Here is a 7,218-nt window from a genome sequence, read left to right on the forward strand (position 1 = left end):
GATCAAATGCTCAAACTTGGAAAAGAAGAAAGAGAAAAACAAAAGGCTCAAGGCAAAGGTATAAAATGTAGGAGCCATTTTGTTTTGGTGATCAAGATACTTAGCGAGTATGATCACATTTAGGATAGATAGCTGTACTATTAAGAGGAGTGAAACTCGTATCAAAATGCGGTTATCAAAGTGCCACTAGATGCTTTAATTCATTGCATATGCATTTAGGATCTAGTGGAGTACTAACACCCTTGAAGATATTTGTGAAAATATGCTAACACATGTGCATAAGGTGTTACACTTGGTGGTTAGCACATTTGAGCAACGGTGAAGAAGACAGAGGAGATGCCAACGTCGGTCAAGTGACCGAACGCTGGATCTGAATGCACCGGACGCTGACTGCCTACGTTCGATCGCACTGATGTGGCGGTACAGTAGCTAGGGTATACCACCGGAAGCTGAGCCATGTTCGGTCAAGGTGGACCGGACGCGTCCGGTCAAGAAAAAATGGATTTGGACCCTTACTGTACTCGACCGGACGCTGATGCTCCAACGTCCGGTCAGTTTAGCTGGATCGTCCGGTCAGCACTTAGCCGTTGTGATCTGACGGTTCAGTTTTAACTCAGAGTGACATGTGGCAAAAATTAGTGGACCAGATGCTGAGTCCAGGGTCCGGTCAGTCTGACCGGAGCATCCGGTCAGAGCACGTTTTACCCAGTGAAGGGGTATAACGGCTCTATTCTGTGGGGGCTTCTATTTAAGCCCTATAGCCGGTTGTAGCTCCAACTCTTGCACATTTTCATTGACATAGCAACCTTGTGAGCTTAGCCAAAGCCCTCCCACTCATCTCCATCATTGATCCATCATCATTGTGAGATTGGGAGAGAATCCAAGTGCATTGCTTGAGTGATTGCATCTAGAGGCACTTGGTATTCGTGTTGCACTATGGATTTCGCTTGTTTCTCTTGGTGGTTGCCACCACCTAGATGGTTGGAGCAGCGGTGGAGGATTGGCATGAGTTGGTGATTGTTCATGGTCGCCTTCGGTGATTGTAAGGGGAGTTGTACCTTCCTCGGTGGAGTGCCGAAAGGTAACTCTAGTAAATTGCTCGGGTCATTGAGTTACCTCACTTATGGGTCGGTTCTTGCGGTGTCCTATCGAGTGGGCGAGGTTTGTGAAACACCTCTTAGCCGTCGAACCACCAAGTATTGGTTGACACAATGGAGACGTAGCGTGTTGGCAAGCACGTGAACCTCGGAAGAAAATCGATTGTCTCTTGTCTTTGGCATTCTCCCGGTGATTGGCTATATATTCATCTTGTGATTGGTTCATCCCCTACACAGCGGTATAATCACCTTACTCACTTATTTACATTCTTACAAACTAGTTGATACAAGCTATTTAGTATAATTAGAATTGAGAGCTTGCTTTATTATTTACATTCATCTAGTTGAGCTCTTTAGAGTAGCAAGGTTGAGAGCTCTTAGTGAGTAGTTACATAGCAAGTTTGGGTGCCTAAGTAATCATTGCAACTAGAATTGTTGGATAGGTGGCTTGCAACCCTTGTAGAGCTAGAGCAAGTTTGCATTATGCCATTTGTCATACTAATCAAATTGCTCTAGTTGATTTGTAGATTTTTAAATAGGCTATTCACCCCCCTCTAGCCATACTAGGACCTTGTCGGGTACCTTAGAATGGGGTACCCCAAGCAAACATCGAAAGGGTCGCTAAAGTCCCATCTAAAAAATAAAAACTAGAAGGTAAGTCATGGGCCCCTCACCTGCCATGACCGAGCCCACTGGGTCCTCCCCCTCCTCGCCTTGAGCCTCGAGCAGGAGGTCTCGGCATCCTGACGCAAACTCCGCTTCGTGCGAGGCTCTCCAGAGAAGGCCTCGGCAGGGAACGCTATCTCCGCCTCGCCCGAGGCTCTCCACAGAAGGCCTCAGTAGGAGGTGCATTCTCCGTATCACGCGAGGCCTCTCGCGTGAGGCCTCGGCAAGGAGTCTGATCTCTGTCTCGCACGAGGCCTCATTCTCCGTGTCGCTCGAGGCCGGCTCGTCCGTAGCCCGTCGCCCCCCGCCTCGGTCGACCCTCTCGACAGCGCGTCACGTCTCATTAATACTTCAACCACTCCCGCAATCTCAGCCGGACGATGGCTCAACGCCACAAAATGGCCGACACGACCCGAGGTCGCATCAGCGTCATACCGGTCAGGACAGGGCACGGTGGGGATTACCGGCCACTGTGTCCTAACACTGTGTTCACGATCAGCGCCATACCAGCTGGGATAGGGTACGACAGGGATTACCGGCTACTGTGTCCTAACGCTGTACCCATGATCAGCCGCCCGCTCAAGGCCTTGGCACTGTACACTAGGGCCTCAGTGATCTTGGGGTTCGTGCCTGCCAAGACCCCCCCCACCATAGTGCAAGCCTCGGCACCGACCAAGTCTCGGCCTCGCGCATAGTCTGTCCACAGTGGCTTGCACGTTCGTCGTCGCGCCACTCCGAGGCATTCCCGAGGCTCCCATGACGCACAGGATCTGATGGGACAACCACGCCACCCCAGTACTCCAAGGATGGACCACTCCTACGACCACACAACCATAGGAACAGGCCACAGGACTCGGACGTGCCACCCCTATTGGCACGATGCCGCATAGTAATACATGTACTGTCCTTGTCCTCCCTTCAACTATAAAAGGAGAGGACTTGGACCACTTAGGGAGGAAAAAGGACACTTGGTAACACACACGCACACATTCCAGCCGCTTGAGAGCAACGTCTCAGACGTCCCACATGACACCCTGCTGAGACCTGGGACTAGTTCCTTCTCTCCCTCAGCTTGTAACCCCCTACTACGAGCACTTTGGTGCAAGGAATACAAGTTCGATCTCTCAGACTAGACGTAGGGCACCGATTGCCTGAACCAGTATAAATCTTGTGTCTCTTTGCATCACCATCCGGAATCGGGAGCACGCAGAACAAATTCACTAGTCGGTTGAGGACCCCCCGGTCCGAAACACCGTCAGTTGGTGCGCCAGGTAGGGGGATCTGCGTGTCAGTTCCATCATCCCAGCAAGTTCCGGATGGTAGACCCTGTATGACCATTGCATCTCGGCACCGTGGTTTGGTTCGGGAGCCTAGAGCTCATGTCTCTAGGGCATGAGTACGACATGGTACTCCTCACTCCTCAAGCCCCACCGTCCGATGATGAAGTTACGCACTGGCAGCCCAGGCGTAGGTGGCGCCCGGGCGGCCACTCTCGCCGAGCTCACCAGGCACGACGCGAGCAAGGCCACCCCGATGCCACCTGAATCCGGGGCGGCACGCCACTCCCCACCGATATCCTATGACCAGCTGTTGGCACAGGGTCCCTGGCTGGGGACCTGTCTAGCCTGAGCTTGGACAAGGGAAAATCATTGGTGGCACGCGGCGATGCCCAGTTGTCAAGCTCTGCTCCACCACTCCCTGAAGAACCGACCCTGACGGGGTAGAATCTGGCGATGGCACCATCCCCATACCCCTTTGGGTTGAGAAATGCCATCGCCTCTTACGCCTACGCATACACTACCACTCACGAGGATCCCTCAGAGCACTGCCAGCGCTTCAGTCTTGACCTAAGCACCCACGCCGACTCCTCGGATGAGGACGAGGCATGGCCTAGAGTGGATTTCTCTAGGCTCCATGACCCTGGGGCTTTGCGCCAGTTCTTGGCCGCAAGCGACTACTGCTTCGGTTACTTCGACTCCGACGATGAAGGCACTTACGACCCCACTCGCGAGTGTTTTCACGTCGGGCTTGGGATGCCGAGGGCGGGCGAAGAGGATGAGGGGGCAGGTAGCCGTTCCCCGCTTCGTCTAGGGATGGGCGCCGCCACGCCCCCACGCAATGTCCTATCGGCCACATGAAATGAGAACGTCGCTCTTGCACGACCTCAGCGCCCGGACCTAGAGCAGCTCCATGAGCTCCAGGCCAAGGTCAAACAAGACCAACTCCTTCTGCAGCAGCTTCGAGACTCTCTCGAATAAGAACAGTGAGGCCACGGCGAAGGCGGGGGAGCCCGACGGAGGGCCCGCGATGTGCATCACCGCATCCATGACAACGAAGGGAGTGAGCAACCCCCAGTCTTTAATCGCGCCAGCCAGAATGTCGCGGGTGCGGCAATGCTGGTCCGCGCAATGCTCGAGCCTTCTACCACGGAGGGGCGGCGGGTCTGCGGCGAGCTCCGCGATCTCCTAGAGACCGCTGCAGTTCAGCAGGCCGAGAGTTCCACCTCCCGACGGCACGGGGGCACCTCGAACCTACCCACGGCACCGCCTCGGTAGGACAGGGAAGCCCCGGCTCGTCCCGAGCCCGACCGAGCGCCAATAGCCCACAGGGTCCCCATGCTTCTGGACCGCCTCAGCAATCGACGCGAGGTGCAGGGAGACCATGAGGTGGTCAGCAGGCGACGATGCCACAACAACAAGGGGCCTGCTCGGGGCTACCACCCACACTGAGGCAGTCGCTACGACAGTGGGGAGGACCGCAGTCCTTCCCCTGAACCGCCAGGCCCTTGGGTCTTCAGTAGGGCCATCCGCGCTGCTCTATTTCCCGCCCGGTTCCGGCAACCGGCCAATCTCATGAAGTACAGTGGCGAGACCAACCCAGAGCTCTGGCTTGCCGATTACCGCCTGGCCTACCAACTAGGTGGCACGGACGATGACCTGCTCATCATCCACAATCTCCCCTTGCTCCTGTCGGACTCGGCGCGAGCCTGGCTCGAGCACCTTCCTCCCTCGCAAATCCACGACTGGCGTGACTTGGTTAGGATCTTCGTCGGGAACTTCCAGGGCACATACGTGCGCCCTGGGAACTCCTGGGATCTTAAGAGCTGTCGCTAAAAGCTGGACGAGTCTCTCTGAGACTTCATCTGGCGCTTCTCCAAACAGTGCACCGAGTTGCCTAGCGTCGGCGATTCAGAGATCGTCCAAGCTTTCCTCTCCGGCACCACTTGTCGGGACTTGGTCCGAGAGTTAGGTTGGAACGTGTCGTGCTCTGCTACCGTGCTTCTCGACATTGCCACCAACTTTGCCTCGGGTGAAGAGGCTGTCGGAGCCATCTTCCCCGACACCGACACCAAGGGTAAGCGGAGGGACGAGGCCCCCGAGGCCTCAGCCTCCCACCTCCTTAAGAGAAAGAAAAAGGGGCACCTAGGGAAGCAGGAGGTCCTGGAGGATGATCTGGTCGTAGCTGCAGAACGCAAGAAGCCCCAAGGCTTCAAAGGCCCTAGGCCCTTCGACGACATGCTCAAGAAACCCTGCCCTTACCACCAAAGCCCGGTCAAGCATGCCCTCGAGGATTGCTCCATGCTGTGACGTTACTACGCTAGGCTCGGGCTCCCCGACAACGACGCCAAGCAGAAGGGCACCGGCGACCGGGATGAAGGCAAGGATGACGGGTTCCCCGAGGTACGCAACGCCTTCATGATCTTCGGTGGGCCCTCGGCATGCCTTACGGCGTGGCAGCGCAAGAGGGAACACCGAGAGGTCTTCTCGGTCAAGGTGGCCACCCCCAGTACCTCGACTGGTCTTGAGAGGTGATCACCTTCGATCGAGATGACCACCCTGACCATGTTCCGAATCCCAAGCAGTACCCACTGGTCGTCGACCCGATCATCGGCAACACCTGACTCTCCAAGGTATTGATGGACGGAGGTAGCGGCCTCAACATCCTCTACGCCAACACCCTGGAGCTCTTGGAGATCGACCGATTGAGGCTCCGAGGCGACGTCGCACCCTTCCACGGCATCATGCCAGGGAAGCGCACACGACCCCTCGGGCGCATCGACCTTCCTGTCTGCTTTGGCACCCCCTCCAATTACCGCAAGGAAGTCCTCACCTTCGAGGTAGTCAGGTTCGGGGGAGCCTACCATGCCATTCTGGGGCGGCCATGCTACGCCAAGTTCATGGCAGTGCCCAACTACACCTACCTCAAGCTCAAGATGTCAGGCCCTAGCGGTGTCATCACGATTGAGTCCACATACGAACATGCATACGACTGCGACGTAGAATGCATTGAGTACGCCGAGGCTCTTACGGAAGCCGAGACCCTCATCACCCACCTCGACCAACTCAGTGGTGAGGTGCCTGACTCCAAGCGTCGCACAGGGGTGTTCGAGCCCGCGAAAACCATCAAACTCGTCCCGGTCGACCCCGCCTACCTCGACGATCGAGCGCTGAGGATCAGCGCCACCCTCGACATCAAATAGGAAGCCGTGCTCGTCGACTTTCTCCGTGCGAACGCCGACATATTCGCATGGAGTCCCTTAGACATGCTAGGCATACCAAGGGAGGTCGCCGAGCATGCCCTAGACATCTGGGCCAGATCCAGACCCGTGAGACAACGCCTACGCCGCTTCGACGAGGAAAAGCATAGGGCCATCGATGAGGAGATACAGAAACTCTTAGCGGCTGGGTTCATCAAGGAAGTGTCCCACCCAGAGTGGTTGGCTAACCCTGTGTTGGTCAAGAAGAAAAATGGGAAATGGAGGATGTGTGTAGACTACACTGGTTTGAACAAAGCCTGTCCAAAGGTCCCCTTCCCATTACCTCAAATCGATCAAATCGTTGATTCCACCGCAGGGTGTGAGACCCTTTCTTTCCTCGATGCGTACTCTGGTTACCATCAAATCAAGATGAAAGAGTCCGACCAGCTCACGACCTCTTTCATCACACCATTCGGCATGTACTGCTACGTGACGATGCCCTTCGGCCTCAGAAACGCAGGTGCCACGTACCAGCGGTGCATGACCCAGGTCTTTGGCGACAACATAGGGCGGACCATCGAGGCCTATGTAGATGACATCGTGGTCAAGACCAGAAAGGCCGAGGGTCTCGTCGATGACTTGAGGACAACCTTCAAGTGCCTTAGGGAGAAAGGCATCAAGCTCAACCCCAAGAAGTGTGTGTTCGGGGTCCCCCGAGGCATGCTCTTGGGATTCATAGTCTCGGAACGCGGCATTGAAGCCAACCTAGAAAAAGTCTCGGCCATAACCAGCATGGGACCAATCAGAGACCTTAAGGGAGTGCAGAGGGTCATGGGATGCCTTGCAGCCCTGAGCCGCTTCATCTCGTGCCTCGACGAAAAAGGTTTGCCTCTATACCGACTCTTGAGAAAATCCGAGCACTTTTCCTAGACCCCCGAGGCCGAAGAAGCCCTCGACAGACTCAAGAGGCTACTCACC

The sequence above is a fragment of the Miscanthus floridulus genome, chromosome 5, assembly GCF_019320115.1.
Source record: "Miscanthus floridulus cultivar M001 chromosome 5, ASM1932011v1, whole genome shotgun sequence".
Classification (NCBI taxonomy): domain Eukaryota; kingdom Viridiplantae; phylum Streptophyta; class Magnoliopsida; order Poales; family Poaceae; genus Miscanthus; species Miscanthus floridulus.